The 12413-nt window shown below is 38.0% G+C and overlaps 1 non-coding gene across 1 annotated transcript; it reads right to left on the bottom strand.

Moving 5' to 3' along the window:
• Nucleotides 1–10491: 10491 nt before the first annotated feature.
• On the bottom strand, nt 10492–10598 carry LOC145557166 (small nucleolar RNA R71). The gene has a single exon (XR_014092219.1). It is a non-coding gene; the product is annotated as a small nucleolar RNA R71 (small nucleolar RNA).
• Between the last annotated feature and the right edge of the window lie 1815 nt (nt 10599–12413).

The raw sequence follows: 12413 nt of genomic DNA, 5'->3' as shown, positions 1-12413 counted from the left end.
CGGGAAGTCCCACCGTCAAACGGTACACTTTCCCGTGTCACGGTACAATTTTGGCGTGACGCGGGAAATTTTCAGAAAACGGAATAAAAAACGCGTGAAGGGTTTACGCGGAAAAGACACGGAATGTCCCGTGTCACGGGAAATCCTACCGTCAGACAGGAAGGATTCCCGTGACACGGTAGGTACCTGCCGTGGCGCGGGAAATTCCTGCCCGTTTTTCCGTCTAAATACATTTTTAACCCTAATTTCATTCGGCATTTTAAGTGCCGATTGATAATTTCTGGCCTTTTCTGACTTTTATTATTTGGGATAAAATAAGAAAATAATTAAATAAAAATAAATAAAAGGTTTGGGCCAAAAATAAATAAAAAATGTTTGGGCTAAAATTAATTAATAAGTTTGGGCTGAAATTAAAACTATGCTTTTACCAAACATCAAGACTAATCCATGGACTGTTCAAAAATATGAATTTAATCAAATACGATTTTTAAGCACTCTCGGGATTAAATACTGAACCCGACCAATAGTGGCGGTGAAAGGTTATTCATCATCGGGTTTTGTTTTGGGGAGACATTTTTAGGTGTCTACACTCGTTATGCTCTTTTGTCAGCTTGGGGAGGGTATTCTCCTTTGGTGACATAATTGAGTATGTCCGTGTACCACAGTTCTTCTTCTTCTTCTTCTTCTTCTTCTTCTTCTTCTTCTTCTTCTTCTTCGTCTTGGACTACTTCGTCGTCTTTTATAGCCTTGATTTATGCCGGTTTCTGCCTTTTTTCTATAGTTAGAGGCATTTGCTCGATTTCCATGGGAATCCTAACCATTGAGGCTAGTCTTGCCAAGGCATCAACAAATTGATTTTCTTCCCTAGGTAGATATGTGTATTCTACCTTTTCTAAATGATCGGTAAGAGTTTCCAGATAGGTTTGGTAAGGGGCTAGACTTTCGCTCCTTACTTTCCACCTCTTAGATATTTGATTGATAATCAAAGAAGAGTCTCCGAATATCCTTAACTTTTTTATTCCTAATGCCAAAGCTGTTTCAAGGCCTACCACGCATGCTTCATATTCAACAGCGTTGTTGGTAACGTCGAAATCAAGCTTTATGGAGATTGGAACATGCTCTTCTTTAGGTGATACTAGTAATACTCCAACGCCACATCCCTTTGGTTTGAGGCTCCGTCAAAGTACAAGGTCCAAGTATCATCTTCATTAACCATTAAGTCTTCATCTGGAAATTCATTGTCTTGTATTGGCGTCGAGTCTTCTATTGGAAAGTCTGCTAGAAAGTCTGACACCACGGATCCTTTGATAGCTTTTTGCGGCATAAAACTTACATCAAACTGGGCTAAATTGACTATCCATCTTGATATGCGTCCATTGAGTGTAGATTTCTCGAATAGATACTTAAGTGGATCTAACCGGGAGACTACGAAGACGAGGCACAACTTCTCGAGTGGTGTATAGTGTGTTTCGTATTCGAGCATCTTTTTGCTTAGATAGTAGATTGCATTTTCTTTGCTTCTACTTCTTATGCTAGCATAGCTCCCATTGTTTCTTTGGTAACCGTCAAATACAACCTAAGAGGTATTCCGGGAAGTGCTGGTGCTAATACGGGAGGATTTGCGAGATAGGCTTTGATCTTTTCAAAGGCTTTTTGACACTCGTCATCCCATATCACTGGTACATTCTTCTTGAGCTTTTTGAAGATTGGTTCACATATTTTCGTCAATTTTGATATGAACCTACTTATGTATTGCAACCGACCAATAAATCATCGAATCTTCTTCTCGATTTTGGGCGGTGGCATTGACATGATTGCTTTGATTTTGGTTGGGTCTATCACTATTCCTCTAGAGCTTATGACATAACCCAAAAGCTTGCCTGAGGTGACTCCAAAAGCACATTTAGATGGGTTTAACCTCATATTATATTTTCTTAGCCTTTCGAAAAATTTTCTTAAGGCTACTTGATGGCCTGGACGGTCTTTTGATTTTACAATCATGTCGTCGACATATACTTCGACTTCTTTATGCATCATGTCATGGAGCAAGGCAGTTGCTGCACGTTGGTAAGTAGCACCCGCGTTTTTCAACCCGAATGGCATTACCGTGTAGTAGTAAGTGCCCCATGGTGTTATGAAAGTTGTTTTCTCCATGTCTTCTTCTGCCATGAGAATCTAATTATAACCTGCGTACCCATCCATGAATGAGAGAAGCGCGTGATTTGTCGTGTTATCTACCAGAATATCGATGTGTCGTAAAGGGAAGTCGTCCTTTGGACTGGCCTTATTTAGATCTCGATAGTCGACACACATTCTTACCCTTCCATATTTTTTCGGAACTGGGACGACGTTGGCGATCCATTCGGGGTATTTGGATACCTTGATGAAACCTGCAGTTATTTGGTTTTGGACTTCTTCTTTTATTTTAAGAGCCACGTCGGGTTTCATTCGACGTAACTTTTGTTTTACGGGTTGCATTCCTAGAATTAGTGGTATAGTGTGTATGACCAAGAAAATACATCGATAAATTCTTTAAGTAAGTTAATTAAATCGGTTCTTTCTTGTTCATTAAGTGTTAATACGATTTTAACTTCTCTTTGATTGGTTGAATCATTTGAGATATCAACCGTTTCAGTTTCTTCAATTACCGGTGTTTTCTTTTTTAGTGTTTCCATTGCTTAATAATTTCTTTGTCTTTTTCATCGTTAGTTAAGCAATGCTCGTCATCTTTGGTTAGAGAAGAACACAAGAAATAAGGAGAAGAAGAAATATTATTATACTCTGAGATCATTACATCAAAGAGAGATATGTCCTCAGGGACTTGATCACTAACTATCCTAGGAGAAGAAATAGAGGGAGGAGGTGCTACTACTAAAGACCTAGAAGACTCTATAGGGAGAGACTCCGACTCTGACTCTGACTTAAACGACTCTTCAAACATTGGTCCTTGCCCTGTCATGATGGATACTTTTCTTCCACTTGGAGTAGTCACCTTGATAGTCTTGCACCACCCTTGTAGTGATCCTTCAGCTTGAGTAATTAGCTTCGAGGGATCGAAGCTTTCGCTTTGTAAGACTGTTTGAATGAGTGAGGAGTTATCCTCTTTATAAGTTGGCTCATTCTTTTCTCGCCCAAATAGTAATCCCATGACGTTAAAGTCAAAGCATGGGGGTGATTTCTCCTTATGGACAGGAGTTGGGATTTCATTAGTGAAATAAAAATCCAAGAAAATATCAAATCCTGGTTGCCTTATGTCGTTTACAGCTAATGGCTCGGGAAATTCATGGCATGGATAGTCCTCTCCTTCTTTTATAAATTGACCATTAAGTGTAAGAGGATACTGATCCATTGGGATTGCTTTCTTTTGAGTGCGAGCGTCTCTACGTGCCTTTGATTTTTCCTGGGCTCGCTTGAGATCTTTCCAAGTCGGTTCGAAACCAAGTCCGAAAGTGTCTAACTTAGGGAGGCCAGGTGACTCCAGCGATTTTGCCATTCCTTTCTTCTTTCCTAGGGTCATCCCAGGAAAATGTCCTTGTTTCTTCAGCATAGCATTTACAATCATGTTGGTATGGGGGTCATGGCAAAGAGGGGTCCTTTCATCCTCCTAGATTAAGGAGACTTCTTCGTTAAAGTCCCATAAGTCTTCATCATCCTCATCGTGCTCCACATTAATGATTGGATTTTCTATACACTTGATCCTCATAGGCGAAGCATCGATGGTGATAGGAATTCCCCAACTATAGCTTTTACTTGTTGGTGGAGAGATGAGGGGACGGCCTTTAGGTCATGAAGCCAAGGGCGCCCCAACAACAAATTGAACGAAGCTTTAATGTCTACAGCTGGGAAAGTAGTAGCATGTTCTATTGCTCCAGGCGTTACATTTAGGGTAATTTTACTAAGAGCTTGACGACGAGTGTTGTCATAGGCCCTTATTCCTTGTGTAGACGGAGTTAAATCTTCATCCCTTATGCCTAGCATCCTCAGAGATCTAAGTGGACAAACGTTGATGGCCGATCCGTTGTCTACAAGAGTCATAGGCACAATATGATGCAATGAGTTTGCAACCTAACCATGGCTCTAGTTCTCTAAAGTTCAGGATATGGTTTAGTCAATAGAGGGTCCATGGTTAATTGTCCGGATGCACCGCGCGGAAGCCTAACCATGAAGGGTTGGCGCGAGTGGATGGGACACCGTGAGTTTAGAAAAACTCGCTTCCATGGTTTGGTGAATTCAACATTCTCGGATGTACCCTTTGTTGCACAGAGCGTTCAATCAGGTAGATGGAGCATGAATTCCCAGAGGGTTATATCCATATGTAAAACACATATGGGTTTCAAAAAAGTGAGAAAAACTCATTTAGGAAGTAGGATCAAGCAAACAATACGAAAAACTGGTCGAAATTAGAACGCATATTTCTGGCTCGTTATTGGAAGAATTTGGCGACAGCAAACAGAGCTTGGCGCCAAGTTTTAGTTGTAGCGCCTGGCGCCAATGCTGGCGTCTGGCGCTACAGTTAAAATCCTGGCGCCAATCCTCTGGTCGCTGACGCTAATTCCTACATGCCTCAGCAGCTTTCTGTGCTCGATAAAATTTTTCAGTTTCACACAGTGTTATTTCGGTTCTAGTTGTGAAAGATATTTCTCAAATTTCCTACGTGTAAAATCCTATGTTTTTAACTCATTACGGATGGTCTTTCCAATGAGATCTTTTTTATGCATATGACAATAATGTTAATCAAAATTACGCACATGAAATACTTAAAACGTTTCGAGTCCCATCCACTCATTCTAAATCATTGCCGAAACAAATTCAGGAATTATAATAGAAATCCTCCCCAGTGGAGTCGCCAAAAACTGTGGGGAATAATTTCAAGCGTTAATCCCCTAACTTGAACCCCACTGTGATCATACACTAAAGTACGGTGGCGTCCAAAAGGGAAGAAGATAGAGCAAAAGAGTCGCCAACAAGTTTTAGGAACTTGTAAACCGTTCACAAGGTAAAGGTTACACCCCTTAACGATCCAATAGATCGTCAACTCCATAAGGTCTTGAACCAAATAAAGGTTCGGGGATGAAGGTACAAATCCAACCTAAAAGAGATTGAACCTGCCCTAATAATAGGTCTCTACTTTATTCTGATCGTATTCATGTGCGCTTTTTGACTAACATGCAATCAATAGGATTAACCCTAAACCTGTTTATCTATGTTGGTTGAATATTAATGCACAAATAAACTATTATTGGCGATCACTTGAATTATAATCAAATTAACCCTAACAAGATTATTAATTATCTTATTAAGCGTGATTACAAGTACAAATTCCCTTTAAACATGCATAAAAGCGTGATCAAGCAATAACAATATATATCAAGCAACATAATAAATAATCAAAATAATATTAATAATAATAATCATAATTATGATCATAAAATCATAATCATGAATCATAATTAAAATAATCATATCAACGTTAAAGCATAATACTAGCAAGATCCTAGGCATGATACTAACAAGATTCATAACAAACCCTAGCATGTCACTAAGCAATAAAAATCAAAGCTTTAACCCTAACATGATACTAACAATCAAAAATATTAGGAAGAACATAAAAGACATCATAACAATCATATTTAATATTAAAGTTACCCTAGACATGATACTAGGAATCATAATAACAACCTAAGCATGATTTCTACATCATAACATCAATAAAACCATTAAAGTACTTACTTTGATGCCTCGTACCTCTTTCTAATAACAAAATACACACGTTAGTAACTTCAAGGAAAATAATAAACAAAACAATTAAATTAAATAATTGAAAGAGAGATTTGGGACCAAACCCTCATAAATTAAGCCTTTCACATCTACGGCGAAGGCAACTTCGAATATGGCTAGGTGTACCTAGATCTAATGAATGCGGAATTTTGTATGTAAAAGCTAGTTTAGAAAAAGAGAGAGAGAGTAATCAAGAGAATCTTGATGAGAGTTGGTGAATTGATGAAAACTGGTTCTAGATTAAAACTGGTTATTGAAAACGGAGTTTTTAATACGTTATTTTTAGAGAAAATCAGCCAAAAAGATAAAATATCAAAACAGAAACTGGCGCACATCAAACCGAACCAGCGCCAACGCTGGCTATTGGCGCCAGGCGCCAACATCATCGCTAGGCGCCAAGCGTAGCGCCAGGCGCTACAGCTGGCGTTTGGCGCTGATTCAGAAAATCACGCATTTTCTTAAAATCGGATAAAAATTACCGTACAGGAGGATAAAATCGTATTTTTCCTCAAAAATGCTCTTTGATTTTAATTAAAACTCTGAAAAGTCAACAAAATTCAATTTATCAATGCTAATTGAATTAGGAATGAAAAGAACCTTCTAGAAGAATCTAGAAGACTAAAACCATTCCTAATTGCATTAGGAATAATAAATCATATTAGGCCCTCCCCTAGATCATTGGGCCGTATATAAAGCTCAAACCGGGCCCACTTTAGTAAATTGGCCATAACTTCCTCAATATTCATCGAAATTGGGCTTATAATATATCGTTGGAAAGCTCTTGTCAAGCCCCATCCAACTACATTACTATTAGACCCATATCATGGACTAACCAAACTGGATTGGCTGTTTTCTTAAAATAAGTTTTCAAAAACAGAGAGAAGAGAAAAGAAATTAAAACTATCCGCAACACTAAACCTTCAACACTTTCGCTTCATTCGATTATGATTCGACGTGAAAGGTACTCATCGCCGGGTTTGGTTTTGGGGAGACACAAATGGGTGTCTACACGCACAATGAAGCAGCACCAAGAAGGCGCGCCCGATCGAGTGAGCGTAAGCTCGATCGAGCGCGGCGCACTAGGAAGGGCGAAGGAAAAAAGGCGGGCCCGATCGGGCGGCCCTTCGCCCGATCAGGCGCGTGTTTTTGTAAGACGGGCCGCCCGATCGGGCGCGTGTTTTTGTAAGACCTGATTTTCAAGATTGTTAGTTTTCAATTAGGATTTGTTTTAGGGACGTTTAAGTACGATTTTTGTACGTAATTTTGATTACCTTCTCTTTTAGATTTTCTCTCTCTACTTAGAATATTTTCTCTCTCTAAAATTCTCTCAACTTTGTTCTTAACTCCACTCCTTAATCCAGATTTCTTTTGGTAACAATTTATTCTCTTTTAATTTTAGTTATTTTCTTTAATTCTTTCATCATGTCTTGCTTAATTGTTTTGATTAGTTTAGATTTAATTATGCTTGAGTAGTTTTATTTCTAGGGTTTATGGGGATCTAATAAATAATATGAAGGGGTAATTTGTGATTGTTGATTATCAATGCTGTGGGAAATAGTTTCAAGCCTTTAAAATCCCACTAGCTTGAACCCCACTGTGATCATACACTAAAGTACGGTGGCGTCCAAAAGGGAAGAAGATAGAGCAAAAGAGTCGCCAACAAGTTTTTAAGGAACTTGTAAACCGTTCACGAGGTGAAGGTTACACCCCTTAACGATCCAAGAGATCGTCAACTCCATAAGGTCATGAACCAAATAAGGGTTCGGGGATGATGGTACAAATCCAACCTAAAAGAGATTGAACCTGCCCTAATAATAGGCCTCTACTTTATTCTGCTCGTATTCATGTGCGCTTTCTGACTAACATGCAATCAATAGGATTAACCCTAAACCTGTTTAATCTATGTTGGTTGAATTTTATGCACAAAATAAACTATTATTGGCGATCACTTGAATTATAATCATAATTAACCTAACAAGATTATTAATATCTTATTAAGCGTGATTACAAGTACCAAATTCCCTTTAAACATGCAATAAAGGTGATCAAGCAATAACAATATAAAATATGATACATATCAAGCAACATAATAAATAATCAATATCATGAATAATAATAATATCAATAATCATAATCAATAATAATCATCATCAATAATCATAAAATTATAACAATTATTATCATAATCATATTCATGTTAAAGCATAGCAAGATCCTAGGCATGATACTAACATGATTAATAACAAACCCTAGCATGATACTAACAATCATAAATATTTGGAAGAAAATAGGAAGCATCACAGGAATCATATTTAATATTAAAAATACCCTAGACATGACACTAGGAATATCATAACAACAATGTAAACATGATATCTACATCATAAAATCAATTAAATCAATAAAGTACTTACTTTGATGCCTCGTACCTCTTTCTAATAACAAAATACACACGTTAATAACTTCAAGGAAAATAATAATCAAAATAATTAAATTAAATAATTGAAATAGAGATTTGGGACCAAACCCTCAGAAATTAAAAACCTTTCACGTCTAGGGCGAAGGCAACTTCGAATATGGCTAGGTGTTTCAAGATCTAATGAATGCGGAATTTTGTATTAAAAAAGCAAAGTTAGAAAAGAATACTAAAGAATTAATGAAAGCTTGAGAACGAAAAGAATTGGTGAACGATCGGTGTAGATGATAATTGATGCTTGTTGATGAATGAAAACGGATTTTTTGATACGATACTTATAGAGAAAATCATCCAAAAAAAGATAATTTATCAAAACAGAGTCTGAAGACCACAAAAACACATTGGCGCCAGCCCTGGCTCATTGGCGCCAGGACCAGTGGCTAGCGCCAGGCGCCAATGCTGGCGTCTGGCGCCAATCCTGGTTCCAGGCGCCAAGGCCTGGGGATGGACGCCAATTCGGATTTCAACGCGTTTTCGAAAATCTGATAATTTTACCGTACGTGAAGATAAAATAATATAATTTCAGTTGAAAATGCTATTTGATCTAATTAAAACTCTGAAGAGTCCTAATTGAATTAAGAATGATAAGAACCTTCTAGAATGTTCTAGAAGACTAAAACCATTCCTAATTGCATTAGGAATGATAAATCATATTAGGCCCTCCCCTAGATCATTGGGCCGTACTTAAAGCTCAAATCAGGCCCAGTTTAGTAAATTGGCCATAACTTCCTCAATATTCATCGGAATTGGGCTTATAATATATCGCTGGAAAGGTCTTTGCAAGCCCCATCCAACTGCACCACTATTGGACCCATATCATGAACCAACCAAACTGGATTGGCTGTTTTCTCAAAATAAAGTTTTCAAAAACAGAGAAGAGAAAAGAAATAAAACTTTCCGCAACACTAGACCTTTCCACACTTTCGTTTCATTCGATTATGATTCGACGTGAAAGGCACTCATCACTGGGTTTGGTTTTGGGGAGACACAAATAGGTGTCTACAAATGCTTGATTGGTTTCCTATTGATTGATTTAATGATATGCAATTAGGTTTGGCCAGATTTAATTGTATGAGTTTAGCAATATTAATTCGAGATTCGACGGATGATGATTAATGTTTAGGCTTAGTTTCAATAGGCGGATTAATTTATAAATGGTTAAGTCGAGATTCGAGAGATGAGATTTAATATCGGTAAATTAACTATGTGATTATAATACGTAGCGAAAGCCCTTTATAATCTGATTAATTGATGCTTGATGATTGCTTATTGTGATTTGCCCTGGAATATTGTTTATTAGTGAACCTATGCCCTAGGTTTTCCCTTCATTGATTTATACCCCTTTTTATTCCCTTCCTTCTCTTACCTTTTAGTATTTAATTACCTTTTTACAACAATTTGTTACTTGATAATTTAGATTACATTTAATTAATTAGGAGTAAATTGACTTGTTTCCCTGTGGTTCGACCCTTCTTCCCTATCTACATAGTTAGTGGATTTAGGTTTTATTTTTTATTAGGTGAATACGACTTGAGCCTGTCAAAATTTGGCGTCGTTGCCGGGGAAACGGTTTTATTTTTATTTTCTGATTATTTTTGTAGTCTAGATTATCCCCTCTAGTCTCAGAGAACGTTAGTTCTTTGAGGAAATTCTCATATTTGTCTTTTAGTTCCTTATTTATGCCCAGGTGTTCCAAATCATGTTACATTCCATTCGATCCTGAGATTGAGCGCTCGTTTCATAGGCAAAGGAACCTTTATAGACAAATTCTGGCGGGTTCTGAGGAAGACAACAATCGAAGAGACCCTCCCTCTGATTCTAGCGACGGAGAAATTCCTTTAGATTCAGAATCAGAGATGACGGCCCAAAAGAAACTCAGTGACTACTCGCAGTCGAAGCTCACAGACTTTTCGCACCTTACTCCCACTCCGGCCCTTGATGGAGTTCAATTTGAGATCAAGCCCCAATTTATCACTATGATAGAGAGGAAGCAATTCAGTGGAGCTAAGGGTGAAGACCCTAATCTTCACATTGCAGATTTCTGCCAATATTGTAACACCATTAGACAAGCCGGGGTCACGCAGGACCAAATCAGGGAGATTCTTTTTCCCTTCTCATTATGTGGCAAAGCTAAATTATGGTTTAATGGTTTGAATAGAACTGCACTTGGTATTACTGACTGGGAAACTCTTGCTTTGAATTTCTATAATAAATATTACCCTGCAAAGAGAACAACTGTATTAAGGAGTGTTATTCAGAACTTCACTCAAGAGGCCGACGAAACTTTATACGAGGCTTGGGAGAGGTTCAAGAATCTACAGAGAGAATGCCCCCACCACAATCTAGCACAATGGTAATTGATCCAAGCTTTCTACAATGGACTTTGAAATTTATCTAGATCAGTCCTAGATTCTGCAGCTAGTGGGAGATTCATGAATTTAAATATGGACGATGCAGGATAGGTTATCGAAGATATGGCAATACACAATTCCCAATACGGGAATCCGAGAGGGTTTGCAAATAAAGGAAAACATAACGTCGATTCCGTATCCTTTTTGCAAGATCAATTAACGTCTATTTGTAAAAAATTAGATAATCTTACTACTACTCCTAACTCTGTAGCTAATGTTTCTGTTGTTGCTAATAATGAAGCTTTTTGTGAAAATTGTGGAATTGTAGGGCATTGGGAGCAAGATTGTAGGATTTCCATGGAACAACTTAATGCCTTCCAAACCTATAGGTAGAATAACCCATATTCCAACTCTTATAATCCTGGTTACCGGAACCATCCATATCTTTCGTACTGGAGTACCAATGTACAAAACCCTCCACCTCCACAACAACCACAACAGCAACCCCCACCACAATAGAAATATTACCATCAAAATTCATGCCTGAAAAGCCAAGCACAACCCTCATCATCTTCTGACCCTGCCATGACAGAAATTAGAGCAATGCTTACTAATATGAAAAAGCACATGGAGAGTAGGGATGCGCAAATTGATTCTATTTTAGCCCACAATAAAATCATAGATAATCAAATTGCACAACTTTCATCTACCCTACAATCCCGTCAGCAGGGAGCTCTACCATCACAACCTATCCATCCTACAGATCATGCCAATACAATCACTCTAAGGAGTGGTTCACGTTATGATGGACCTCCTATGCCAAAGGAAGAAGGACCAGTTCCTGATCTAGATTCCTCTATACCAAACGCTAATCATGCTAACCCTGCAGGGCTACAAACATATACTAACCCTTTTAATGTTTCTTTGCAGGGTAAATCTCAAGATAAGGGAGGAGATGTGCAGAGCCCGGTTATCAAACTGCCGTTCCATAATAGACAATTGAAGAGTAAGTTTGATAAACAATTTGGTAAGTTCTTAGAGGTTGTGAAAAACCTGCAGGTAACAGTTCCTTTCACTGATTTAATCACTCAGGTTCCTGCATATGCTAAATTTATGAAAGGCATTCTGACTAGGAAAAGGGCCTTTAATGAGGTAGAAACTGTAGCTTTCACAGAGAAATGTAGCGCCTTATTACAAAATAAATCCCCTCCTAAATTAAAGGATCCCGGTAGTTTTTCTATCCATTGTCATATAGGGAATGTTTTCATAAATAAAGCTTTGTGTGATTTGGGTGCCAGTGTCAGTGTTATGCCATCGTCTGTCTGTGCTAAACTTAATATGGGAGAATTAAAAGTTACTAATATAACTTTGCAAATGGCAGATCGTTCTGTAAAATACCCCCTAGGTACTTTAGAGGATGTTGTAAGGTTTTGATGATTGTGACCAAATGATGATTATCTAACTAATATGTGTATTGAGATGTGCATGAACAAGTCATGAAGCATGAAGATGATTGAGTACAGGTTAGATCATCATTGAAGATGGTTCCCTACATACAATGTATGGATCGTGCTTGAGTTCCTCAAGGGGAACATAAAGAGAAGAAGTCTAAAAGTACAAACGTATTGTTAGACTTTACATGCAGTTCCTAAGAAGAATGAGAAGATGTTCTTTGCAAGGAATGAGCAGCAGTTCCTCAGGGGGAACAAGTAAAGAGAAGTTCCTTCGCGGGAGTAGAAGCTTCAGAGTAGAAGTTTCATCAGAGAAGAGAAGTTCCTTTGCAGGAACAGAAGCATCGGAGTAGAAGC

The sequence above is a fragment of the Chenopodium album genome, chromosome 8 (assembly GCF_948465745.1).
Source record: "Chenopodium album chromosome 8, dcCheAlbu1.1, whole genome shotgun sequence".
In the NCBI taxonomy this organism is placed as follows: Eukaryota; Viridiplantae; Streptophyta; class Magnoliopsida; order Caryophyllales; family Amaranthaceae; genus Chenopodium; species Chenopodium album.
The sequence above is the reverse complement of the archived record's forward strand: the minus strand, read 5'-3'. Positions and strand labels throughout refer to the sequence as shown.